At 35.6% G+C, this 13,716-nt stretch overlaps 1 pseudogene; it reads left to right on the top strand.

Moving 5' to 3' along the window:
• The first annotated feature begins 272 nt into the window (after window positions 1-272).
• On the top strand, window positions 273-2,744 carry LOC118999660 (protein FAM204A-like; annotated as a pseudogene).
• Window positions 2,745-13,716: the final 10,972 nt, after the last annotated feature.

The raw sequence follows: 13,716 nt of genomic DNA, 5'->3' as shown, positions 1-13,716 counted from the left end.
CTTCTTGATAGTCTTTTGTATCTTACTATACCCTGAGAGCAAATCATTTATATTTTGTATAAATTTTATGTTAAGATTTTTCTTTATGACTCCTTAAGATAAAGTATATGAATATTCTAGAGTATGAACATCAGCACAAAATGCACAAGTTTATGTGACTCTTACATGGATGTATGACAAAGCATTTCTCTGCTTTGTCTTTCTACCCCTTCACAACATCATTGATAGCAGCCCATGTCAGGTGACCCAAAAAGCACCTCCCTGCACTGGCCATGGCCTCAAAAGTCAGAACAGTTGTGGTGGTTGAAAATAATGCAGAAGTCAGAAGAATAAAAATTATGAAATACAAAGCCACAGATTATCTTAAGAATGTCAGTAAGACAATTGAGCACTTTGAAATCTCAGTTGCCAAAATTTACATGTAAGAAGTGAATTCATACATTTTTTAATTTCATGGAGGGATAGTCCATAGTTGTAGAAAGAGATGAAAATACTGTTTTTCTCTCTCCTTCTTCTCTCTCTCAATGACTACGCGTCAGAAAATAAAAAACAATTTCAGGGCCATCACTTCCCTCTCTCTATATCGATATAGATATCTATAGATATCTATAGGTCTATGTCTATATCTATATATATATGTTACTAGGTGCTTTGAAAAAAGAAATATACATATATACATTTACATACACACACACACATATATATGAATTTCAATATCTTGAACATTTATATCTGGCAAAACTTCCATATTGCCAGACCACAGCACAATGCCTAACACTTATAAAGTACAGAATAAAGTGAGACTTAGTAGAAATTTTAAAATCTCCCCAATGTTACTAACATCATTTATGTGTTCTTTAGTTATTTTATGAGATAAAATTAAATCTAATTTTAATCCCCACACACACATGCACACACATGTCCTATCATATACAGGAGCAGAATAATTTATCTCATTAAGATAAATTTGCATTTTTTTAGTTGGAGATTTCCAACTAAATGTTTCCTTGGCTGTTTTAGTGAACATTGTTTAAAATCTGTACCCATAAATATTCATAGAAGGGGAAATATGAATATTTATAAGGAATTGAAGAATTTTTGTATTGGAAGACATTTATTTTTTGGAACTCCAGTATTAACAATAGCAACTTCTATATTTTTCTTACCATGTGTTATTGTGTTAAGGGTTTTCTATAAACATTCCAAGAACCTCTAGGCAAAATACATCCAAAGAAACCATACTTTGTTTGCATTTGATTTTATTTAAATGAAGTGTTTGAAATGCTTTTTCCTGTGGATATTATGGTACAAAATTATTGTATGTAAATAAACCAGTTCTGTTCCCAAATATACATCTTGAAAATTTAAAAATAAACCAAAGCTGGCACTGGTATTGGAACAAGTTGTGAATTTTCAGTATGAATTGCTGAAAGCTTACAAATATTAATTTCATTTAAATTCTTTGAGGATACATATGTAAACCTTCATATTTGAAATCACAAAGTTATTTTCTCAGTGTCCAAACTAACTAATAAGTAAATAAACTGGAAATATATTAAGAATTTTCCTATTGTGCCCTGGCTGGTGTAGCTCAGTGGATTGAGCGCAGGCCTGCAAACCAAAGATTGTGGTTCGATTCCCAGTCAGGGCACATGCCAGGGTTGCAGCCCAGTTTCCAGCAGGGGACACAAGAGAGGCAACATACATTGATATTTCTCTCCTTCTCTCCTTCCCTTCTCCTCTAAAGATAAATAAATAAAATTTTAAAAAAGAATTCCCCTATTATAATATCATGGGGAGTATTGTTTTCAAAAATCACTTAAAGTCATGAAGTAGAATCCAGATTATGGCATTTGTACCACAGCTAAAAAGACATTTTTTTAAATTTGGAGTATAGCTGATTTCATTTATACTTTTAAAACCAATGGCTGCCCAGTGGCTGGCTCTGGCCTAAAGAAAAGTTGTGCAGTGGGCCATCACCTCCTGGCCTGAATGACAGTGATGCTGAGTTCTCAAGATGAAGACACATTGGAGAACTCTGGGCTTAACTTACAGGAAGACAGAGTTGGTACCATTACAATAACAGAGATCTCAGATTTCCCTACGGATGGACCAAAATCAGAAGCAGAGGCAAATGTAAATGTATACAAAGAGTGTCCTCTGGAATTCCTCACGTATGTGGAATACATTTCAAGAATTGCATTAAAGACACTGAACAGAAAATCTCAAATCCAAGATTCAAAAGGAAGAAGAAAGAAAACATTCCAGAGAAGGCAAATTGATGAGTGTAGAAGAATCTCATCATGAACAGTCCTCAAGTGAAACCCAGTGGAAGGAACTAGTATTCTAGAGTCAATGACAGGTGTGAACTCCCCATGAAAAAATATTAACAAAAATATTAAAAATATTAACAAAAATATTAACAAAAAACAAAATCGAGAAGTCAGGCCTTGAAAAGAGAATAGACTAGGCTACAGAAGAGTAGAAAACTGAGAAAGCTGAGGAACTCAGCAACCAGCTAGCTACCTGAGAACTTGGTATAAAAATTGCCAAAGTGATGCCTGCCAACTGTAAATGTTGAAAAGGATACTGAAAATTCACAGATAGCTTGAAAAAAGAAGAAACTTGCATGGGGCTTTAAGCAAAGAGGAAACGGGGAACCGAAAGCACGGGGGATAGTTAAGTTCTTCAACACATTGTGTCTTTTCTTGAATTTTTACTTGAGTCTTCAATTTCTCAGTTGACTGAAAAGATATTCCTGCTTATGTTAAATATGTCAGGAAACTGATAGAATTAGAAAAAATGGAGGATTGAAGATCAATCTTTTCCTAAAAAGTTCATCCTGAAGTGAATGGAATAGAGTGTTTTTGTGTGTGTGTGTACAAAGAATCTAAGCATATGTGCATGGGGAAAAAAAACTGGATTTTTATTTATTTATTTATGGAGACCTACATTTTAAAATCAATTTTCCTTTACATCCATTGGGTATAGCATAGTAAATGAGCTTCTTGTACTTTCTTATTTGTACTTAGTGTAACTGCATATATTCTGGAACAGTTATTTTAAGATTGGTGTTTGTTTATAATGGATTATTCATTAGTATAATGAATAGGAAGTATAGGAAGTCTCAATTAATATTGTATAGGAAGTCTCGATTAATACTGTCTTTACAAATGACTTTATCTTAATGCTTTAAAAGTAGTTTTTATTTCTTTATTGGATGTGGTACAGTTGATACTTCATAGTCACACAATAAAAGCATTTGGTTAATTTTAGTGTAACTTCAGGTAAACTATTACAAAAAAAGGGCAGAATATAGTGTTTGGAGGATGATTTAAATTCAGCTCAGATTCTGTCAGGAAATGTCTCTTTCATCCATGTTATTCTTTAAATTATGAGATGATTCTTAGAAGAGGAATTGGTATAATTATGTTAGAATGTCATAACTCACGGCAATATAATTTTGAACCTCTAAAAATAAAATAAATAAAACCAATGGCCCAAGAAATTGATAGTTAAGGGATAGCATATTTTGCTGTTTCTTCAACTGATATTATTTACTGTTCATGATTTTTTCTTCAAGAACAATAATAAGTACAATTATAAGCAGCATTTATAGAATACTATGTGTCAGATACTTATCTTAGCACCTTTAGAAAGAAGAATTCTTATTTTCACATTTTATAGATAATTAAATGGAGACTGAAATATATGAGCAGCTTGCCTAGTGTGTCTCAGAAAACTGGTGTCTTGAGTTGGGATTCAAGACTCTGTTTTGGAGTCAATCTGAACCCAAAGGTCTGTCCTCCTCAATTCTGCCCTATGATGTGTCCCATGAGCTACAGGACTGTGAATTAATACATGCATGTTGTCTTAAGCTACTACATCTGTGGCAATATGTTATGCAGAAGTACAATAAAAATACTTTCTCTTTGAGGCATGGGGCCATGTTGAGGGCACAGTGTTCTTCCTGTCACCTAATTGTTCACCCAGTTGGAAGGGCCAGTAACTAGATCAGTCTTGGCAAGAGAACATAAGCTGTGGGGCCCATGGAGACTTCCATGACTGCTCCTTTCATGGGCCATTGGACAATCACATGAGCTGTCAAAATTAAAGACGAGTTTATACCTATGAGTTAGTTCTGTTTTCTAGCTGTGTTTTCTTTAGCCATTGTTGTATTGTGGTTGTTAAATGAAGTTTACAGGTAAAAATGTTCATTTCAAAGGGTAGATGACATGATACTGGTAGAAATCACTAATGACATAAATACATACTTGTTTATGAAACATTTATATTTATTTCCTTCCACAAGCGACAGCAGTGAGCAAATGAGAGTAAGAAGTGTACTGAGGGCACTATTTGTATTAAAATTTGTCGGTTCATCACAGCCTCAGCTGCTTGCACTCCATGCTGGCATATCAGTGACCTCTACCAGAAAAAACAACAACAACCCCTTCTTATCTTTTGTATAAGGAGGTTGAAATTTCCTTACAGTGGGTATATCTCAGTTCACACACAAAAAACAAACAAACAAACAAAAACAACAATTCAGCACAATGACCCTGAAAGCAACAGGGAGAGTGATGCTCAGATATTGAATACTTGGGAGGTTGGCAGAACCTTTAGGCCAAAACTTTCCCGAGGGATAGAGGTTTCAGCAGTTTTGGTATTCAAGATCTCTACCAGTACTTCCACAGCTGGTTGGCATTACTTTGTGTGATAGACTGAAAGTTTGTATCTCCCCACAACTTATATGTTGATGTCCTAACCCCCAATGTGTTGACTGTTGAGATAAGGTCTTTGGGAAAGAGTAAGATTAGGTGAAGTCATGCGGGTGGTGCCTTTATGTTAGGATTATCACCTGAGAAAAGAGACGCAAGGGCTCAAGAGCTCTCTCTCTCTCTAAGTGTATCCCCCTGTTCAATACCCATCTGAGCACAGAGAAGTCAGCAATGGACAAGCTAGGAAGCAGGCCCTTATCATGGGCAGAATCTGTCAGCGCCTTGATCTTAAACTTCCCAGCTTCCAGTACCATGACATATAAATGTCTGTTGCTTCTGCCACTGAGTCTACAGAATCTTGACATAGTAGCCATCGTCGGCTAATTTTATATCTACTTGACTGCAGCATGGGATTCCTAGATTGAACATTATTCCTGGATGTGTTTGTAAAGGTGTTTAATGAATGAGATCAGCAATGGAATGGGTAGACCCCATAAAATACGATATCTTTCCAGAAAGTATACAGCCATGTACTATGAAAAATAAAGACATTTCTTGAAGAAGATACAAAATACAAGGAACATCATACATAGGACAATAAACTCTCAGTTTCCTTCAACACAGGCACCTTGGGACCTCCCACAGTTCTTGTATCCTCTCTTCCACTGTTCAAAACACTCTGCAAAGTCCTTTGTTGGAATCACCATTAGCTGCCCCATTGTATTTTACTGACCTTCATGGACAGTCTGAAAAATCTTCCCTCTCAAAGGTGATTTTAGTTTTGGGAAAAGCCAGAAATTTCAGGGCACCAAATCTAGTCCGTAAGGGTGTGGGGGAGATTTGCCCACAAAGCCCCCCATCCACCACAAATGAAAATAAGTCTACCAAGACATTATCTTCTTGGGGAGAAAAGGGAGCCTATCTTTCAAAGGACAAGGGCCAGGAGCCTCTTCTTTAATGGGTTTTTGTTGGGTTTATTTGCATTTGAATACAGGAAGTATATGTAAAGCTCATCAATCATTGTAAGGCAGTAATGGTCAAACAATAGATAGCCTTCAAAGAACTATAAGGGCTTATTTTGAGTAGGGTCTCATAGCTCAAGGGACACAAAACTTTGGGGAAACAAACTCATTTCTTGCTTAGACCCTTATCATTTAAATTGAGGGTACTAGCAAAACAGCTTTCACAAGATTCTATACATTCTTTCTTAGCCCTGATCCCCACCAGGGAACCCACACTTTCTAGCACAGGGCTGCACCCACTTCTGGCATTGTTTCAGGCTTAAATTAGGCAGAAGTAAGGCAGCCAAGAGATTAGGAGACTTCTTCCAGACAGAATGAAGACTCAGGCTATGTCAAAGCCAAGGGATGAAGGTCCATCACCCCATTTTTCTGTCACCCCCCAAGTCCTTCCCTGAGGACCCCTCGTGACCGTGCCTGTCTTAGATCATCCCTCCTTTGAGGACTCTTACTCATCATTGGCTAACTGGTCATCCACTCGGGGACAGGCAGGGTGAAGTAAAGAGGGCAGAGGCAACACCCCTGCCAGGGAGATAAGCTTTGTCTCCTTAGTTGATTAGAGTCTCAAGTTCTCTCACTCAGCCTTAGCCACAAGGAATTACACCTTCTGAAACCAGGCAGAGTGGTTTCCAACATAGGGGATGAGCCACCTGGGTGATCTGATGTTTTGCCAGAACAGTCTGCATGATTTTGCTGCAACTTTGCCGCACCTTCTTCAGGTGTGGAGGACTAAGCAGTTTCCATTGAGATGACTGGGTCTTCATTTCTGGGTGATAGACATAGTCCCACCATTTAATCTGGTTATGGTTTTCTTGAGGAAATATGGCTCATCGGTAGTGACTTGAATCAAGTCATTAGCAATTGCAACACCATGTTTCTTCTGCTCTGGTAGCAGAAGCCACAGAACAAATTTTGCCAGAACACATTTCATGCCAAAACCCTGCATCAAAACTTCAGACACAACAGTGTCTGGAATCCCCAGATCAGCTTCTAGTTCTTGCACTGTCAGTCTTGGATCTCTGTTGATTGCAGGCCGTACACATTCAACATTCCCAGGTGTTCTGCTTACTGTAGGCCTTGGATCACTTTCAACAGATTCTCGACCATCTATGAAGCATTTGTGCCACGCTTTTATTTGTGCTGCATTCACTGCATCATCCCTGAAAGCCTTCTGAATTTCCTGAGTAGTTTCCATGGAGGAATGTTTAAGGAAACATTTGATGCAGATTCACTGCTCTACTTGCTAAGTCATTTGGAATGTGATGGCCACACAGTAGACATACTCACTCAGTGGCATCAACTGACCCCATTGACGAATAAAGTGAAGTCATCATTGTTCATGTGTGCATATCCAGTCCACTCTCCTTGGCGGCAGTGTTACATCGTCACACAAAACCATTCTTGTTATATTAACAATGGCTAGTCTTTTTACAGACAGACTTCGAATATGCATTTATGTTTTTTAAGCCCTTCCAAGCTCCCCACCTCTCTCCCCTCTGAGACCTGTCAGTCTGTTCCATGTATCCATGACGTTGGTTTTATTTTGTTCATTAGATTCCACATATTAGTGAGACCATATGGCTTTGTCTTTCTCTGACTGACCTACTTTGCTTAGCATAACATTTTCCAGGTCTATTCATGCTGTTGCAAAGGGTAAGAGTTCCTTCCTCTATACAATGATATAGTAGTCCATGTATAAATGTTCCACAGCTCTTTATCCAGTCATGTGCTGATGGGCACTTGGGCTGTTTCCCTATCTTTCCATAATACTGCTATGAACATAGGGGTGCATATGTTCTTTCTGATTGGTGTTTCAGGGTTCTTATGATATATTCCTAGAAGGGGAATATCTGGGTCAAAAGGAAGTTCCTTTTTCAGTTTTTTTGAGGAAACACTATACTGTTTTCCACAGTAGCTGCACCAGTCTGCATTCCCACCAACAGTGTGCTAGGGATTCCTTTTCTCCAAATCCTTTCCAGTATTGCTGTTTGCTGATTTATTGATGGTAGCCACTAGCAGGTGGGAGCTGATTGAGGGTTTTATTTATTTATTTATTTTTTCCATTACCATTTATTCCCCCTTCTACCCACTCCCTCCCACCAGAAGCACTATACTGTTATCCATGGCCATGAGTCTTTTTTTCCTTTTTGCTTGGTCCCTGCACCCCCCAACCATCCCTCCAAAGTTGTCCCCGTAGTTGCTCTCTACCTATGAGTCTGTCTTTTCTTGCTTCTTAGTTCAGTTTGTTCATTATATTCTATGTGTGAGTAAAATTGTATGGGATTTGTCTTTCTCTGACTGGCTTATTTTACTTAGTATAATGCTCTTGAGGTCCATACATGCTATTGCAAAGGATAAAATTTTATTCTTTACAGTCAAGTAATATTCTATTTTGTAAATGTCTCATAGTTGTTTTATCCACTCATCTCCTGAAGGACACTTGGTTTGCTTCCATATCTCAGCAATTTAAATAATACTGCAATGAACATAGGGGTGCTTATGTTCTTTCAAATTATTTTGGGGGGTTCTTCAGGCAAATTCCCCAAAGTGGGCATAAGGCAGTTCCACTAAAATTTAAAAAATGAGTCTATATCCAAATGAAATTATTTTTTTGCACAGAAAAGGAAACCATCAACAAAATAAAAAGACAACATACTGATCAGGAAAACATATTTGCTAACCCATCTGATAAGGAGTTAATATCCAAATTTTATAAAGAATTTATAAAACTCAACACCAATAAAATAAACAATCTAATTTAAAAATGCTGAAAGAGTCTGAATATACACTTCTCCAAAGAGGACATACAAATGGCCAGTAGACATATGAAAAGACCCTCAGTGTCAATAATCATCAGAGAAATGCAAATTAAAACCACAATAAGATAATCACTTCCTACAACTGCATGTAAATCTACAGTTACTTAAAAATAAAAAGGTTAATTGAAATAATTTGAACATATAACTCAATGGTTGAGATGTCTACATAAAATCCTGAAATAATAAATAAAAGTCTAGACCATTTTACATAAAAATATACTATATACAAAATTAAAAGACCAACTGTAAAGTGTGGGAACTTTTGCTGCAAATAGATATTAATGCACTAATATGAGAGATATACTAAAGGAAAAAGTGATGGAAGAAATTTATAATTTAAATAAACCTACAGAACTATTAAACTCAATGTTAATGACTTTTGACAATATACTTTTTTGTCTCTCAGATTAACACTTATTTTAAAGTTAATCTTCAGTAATGGAGAGTGAATAGTAAATTCTTAGAAGCAGATATATACATTTCTAATGTTCTTTTTGAAAGCAATTTATCAATATATACCAGGAGTTTTTAAAGTAGTTTTTTACCAATGCCTCAGTAATTCTGTACATAAGAATTTACCCTTGGAAATGTAAAGTGGTAATCTCTTTGAAAACAGTTTGGAGGTCATTTAAAATGTTAAGTTTCAGTTATGTCACACAGAGGCTTCTCTGGATATATGGAAAGATGTCAACATAAAAATGTGCACGTAAGTACTTAAAATAGCATTGACATTCAAAATGTGGGGAAAACAATGACAGATATGCACCAAGCGGTGACTGGGTAAAAGACACCTGGTTTCCCGTAGACTTGAATATAATTGTTTAGTACGAAGGAAGAACTGAACATGCTACAACATGGATGAACCTTGAAAACTTTATGCTAAGTGAAAAAAGTCAGTCAAAAATATTTAGAATATATAAAGCTGTACAGAAAGATCATCGCCTAAGAATGAAGACTAGGCATGGGGTGTAGTTGGTAATTTGCCAGGATTAGCGCAAATGTTCTAAAATTATATTACGATAATACACAACTGTATGAATAAAAGCCATTGAATTCAAGCATAAAATTTAAATAAGTGAATCATATGATATAAATTATATGCCAATAAAGCTGCTTTAAAAGACTATTGTGATGTAATTTTCAATGTATGTAAAGATATACATATATACAAAAACTTAAATGGAATTTTATACCAAATGATAGGAGGCAATTTAATGCTTAAATTTAAGTATTAAATCAGTTTCACTTTATCTATGGAATGAAATATTATACAGAATTTAAAACATATTGACTGTAAATTTCTAATATCTAACAATTCATTCAACATGTTAAAGTATAGAAAATCACATAGTATAGTATAAACTATACTATTTAGAGAGTTCTATGTATGTGAAAGTTCACACACACATTTATTCAAATAGCATAAATATAAACATACAATAATTTTAGCAGTAATTTTATCTTACTAATGTGATCATTAGCTCTGTTTTGTTTGGTTTGGGTCTTGGTTTTATTCCTTTGTATCATCTAAATTCATGTAATTTACATATATTATTTTTATATACATATTAATAAAAATGTTTGGTCTAAAAAATTTAAATATGATTTCAAAGAACTTTGTTGTTAAAGCATGAAAAGAAGTCATTATCAATCTATTGATAATTTTACTGAATTCTATGACTTTAGTTTTATACTTTATAAAATGGAAATGGTAACAATATATCAAAGTATTTGACAAAGACAAAACAAAATAATTTGAAAGGCTCTTAAAAGTACTTGATTAATCTCAGAGCACCAGTTCCAGAGAGAAAGGCAGGAAGGACTACAGAGTTGTGAGCAACATACAAGGAGAGTGATCCAGGCAAAAGTGTATTATCCATCACCCATCAGCAGGGGAAAATGTAGAAGCTTATCAAAGGAAAGAGCCATAGTAGGTCTCAGACTAAATCGGCTCTACTTCAGCAAGGCACCAAAAGCCCTACAACGATATTTACCCAAACTATTGACAGCTGTTTTGTGATGTTTTAGTGAGTAGAAATTTTCCAAATTAAGGCCTAAGAAAAGCCTGACACAAATTACAATGCAACACCATCTTCCATAAAAAGAATAAAAAAGGCAATTGACAGCAGTGAAACACAGTAGTCGCAGGTTGTGTGTTTACTGCAAATTCCCCATAGTGAGTATGGCCTCATGGGAATAAAATTACTACTTTACACTTGAAGAACTTTCTGTACTTTAAAATTCTCCCTTATGAATTACCTACATTTCTAAACCGGATTTATATATTTTGTAACCAAGGTGAAAGAATTATATCTTATATCTATTTTATTAATGTGGAAAATCTCAGATAAATTACATGCTTTCATTTATTCACATGACTAATAAATGATAGAACCAAGTTTAATCTACCATTTTCTAAATCAAAAAGGGATTTTACTTCACCTTACATTTAAATAAACAAGCTAATAATTTTTTTTCTTTCTTTTCTAAAACCTTCTGAGACAGCATTAAATGGAGAAAGAATTTGCATATGGGAATGAATATTTGATATTAATCCTGATGGAGGAATCTATAGTATTATTTCAAATAAAAAGTGGTTTTAAAAATTAAGAATATGGTAAATTAACTATATCTACATTTTTTTTCTATAACGAAGTAGAGTCTATTTACCCAGCCCTCAATGTGGGCTGCCATTGTGACTTGCTGTGACCAACAAACTGTGTCTGAAGAAACATTGTATGACTTCAGAATCCAGGACTTAAGAGATCTCATAGCTTTTGCTTTTGTCCTCGTAGACCATTGCTGCCTGTGCTGAGGCTCAGGATCGAATCTTTCAGGATGAGAGATATAATGAAGATAGACTATGTGGAGAAAGGTGTCATTCCCTTGCCAACCATTGGAGCTGAGGCCCCACACATGAGAGTAGCTGCTCCAGAAACTACACAGCCCAACGCAACAGCCCAGTGACTCCAAATCCTGTGGGTCCAGAGGTAGGATGTGGAGCAGAAACTAGCTAGCCGAACTGATTGACGCCCAGATCACAAACCCACAGAATCAGGTAATCTATAATTATTGTATAAAGCCACTGAGTTTTGTGGTGGTTTATTATTAAGCAATAGATAGCCATGATGGATAGTGAAAGTATTTAGACCATAACAGACCACTGTCATCAGAGGTTTATGTGGGAAGGATTTATATGAAAAGCAGAAATAAAACCTGTTCTAGTAGAAGACAACTTGATGATTTATTACTGACGGGTGTTCATGATTATTGAGTGAATTTGAATTGTGATAAAAGCTCAGCTGGACAATGAATGATCTGTGATGCTAATGCAGGGAGCATTTACATATTTACTATCTGACAGCCATTAAATAATACTCATGAAAATAATTTCTGGCATGTTATTTCATTATCCACACAATGAATGTAAGAAATTGACTTTTTACAAAAGGCATATAGTAAATAAAAAGACATTTAATATTTCTAGTGTTATGCTTTGGATTCTTATCCATAAATACACATTTAATCAAATAACTCATGTAACTATCTGTATTTGTAAACTGATAGATTAAAAACTTTCAGTTGCCAACTTCTTCTTTCATTATCTAGCTATTTCATTGTTTCTCAAATTACAAATCACAGTTTCAGTAAAAACATTATAATTTGAAAGCTATTTATAAACAATTATACCTTTCATATTATTCTAGGGCATATTCACATAATAAATTACACTTGAGTCAACAATTTAATAAATATAGTTGCTCTAATATTACAAATTTTCTTTTTTTAAAATTTAATTCATTGAGTAGCAGTAGGTTTTCTCCATATAAACAGTTCAGGGCCCTGGCTGGTGTAGCTCAGTGGATTGAGCACAGGCCTGCAAACAACCAAACAACCACGGCTTGGTTCCCGGTCAGGGCACATGCCTGGGTTGCAGGCTGGTTCCCTGCAGGGGATGCACAAGAGGCAACCATACATTGATATTTCTCTCCCTCTCTCCTTCCCTTCCCCTCTGAAGATAAATAAATCCGATTAAAAAAAAAAAAGAGTTCAGGGTTGGAAACCAAGAATGTTTGTTGTGGAACAAACACAGTGTCAATGTAACCTGGAAAAAGCAAACTGACTTTATTACGGTCTGTTTTCAATTTAGTCATTAGCAGAAACCATTACTATAAGAAGTATCAAATAATCAAGGGATAATAATATAAGTAACAAATATAAGAAGTATTGATAAGTCTAGTAAAAAAATAATGATCAAATACAATTGATATAACAATAAACAAAAAACTAATGAGGTAGGAAATATACTAGTTTTAGATGTCTGCTCTGATTCCTAAATTTAACCTGAGACTTTATATAGAGAGAGAACATGGAATCTAGCAAAAGGAAAAAGCAAAAATGAAAGAGTGGAGTAGGGTGAATAGGGTTGGGAACAGTAAAGTGACAACAAACACACAACTATCAACAACTGAACCTAAAAAACAAAAACTTAGCAAACAACTAGAACAAGAACAGAATCACAAAAATGGAGATCACATAGAGGGTTATCATTGGGGATGGAAAGGGGAAGAATGGGGGCAAAAGGTACAGGAAATAAGAAGCAGAATAGGTAGGCACAAAATAGTCAGGGGGAGATTAAGGATAACATAGGAAATGGAGAAGCCAAATAACGTATATGTACAACTCATGGACATGAACTGTTGAGGGGTAGAGAGTGCTGGAGGGTGAGCGGGGGCAGTGCAGGGAAATGGGAGGAAAAGGGGAGAAAAAAATTGGGACAATTGTAATAGTATAATCAATAAAATATTCTTTAAAAAAAGAAAGCCTCTGGTTAGGGATGACAGCCAAAACAAGCAAAAAACTAGTTCACTTGAGACACTGCTTTCATCCTGAACAGATACTTCTCCAAAGAGGACATACAGATGACAAATAGACATATGAAAAGATGCTCAATGTCACTAATCATCAGAGAAATGCAAATTAAAGCCACAATGAGATACCACATCACACTTATAAGAATGACTATCATCAATAAATCAACAAACAACAAGTGCTGTTGAGGAAGGGGAACTCTTGCACTGTTGGTGGGAATGGAGCCTGGTGCAGCCACTGTGGAAAACAGCATGGAGATATCTCAGAAAATTAAAAAATGGGTCT

This window comes from Sturnira hondurensis, unplaced genomic scaffold (assembly GCF_014824575.4).
Source record: "Sturnira hondurensis isolate 20B ecotype Veracruz unplaced genomic scaffold, ASM1482457v3 Scaffold0015056, whole genome shotgun sequence".
NCBI lineage: Eukaryota > Metazoa > Chordata > Mammalia > Chiroptera > Phyllostomidae > Sturnira > Sturnira hondurensis.
This window is presented reverse-complemented; position numbering and strand designations above follow the sequence as displayed.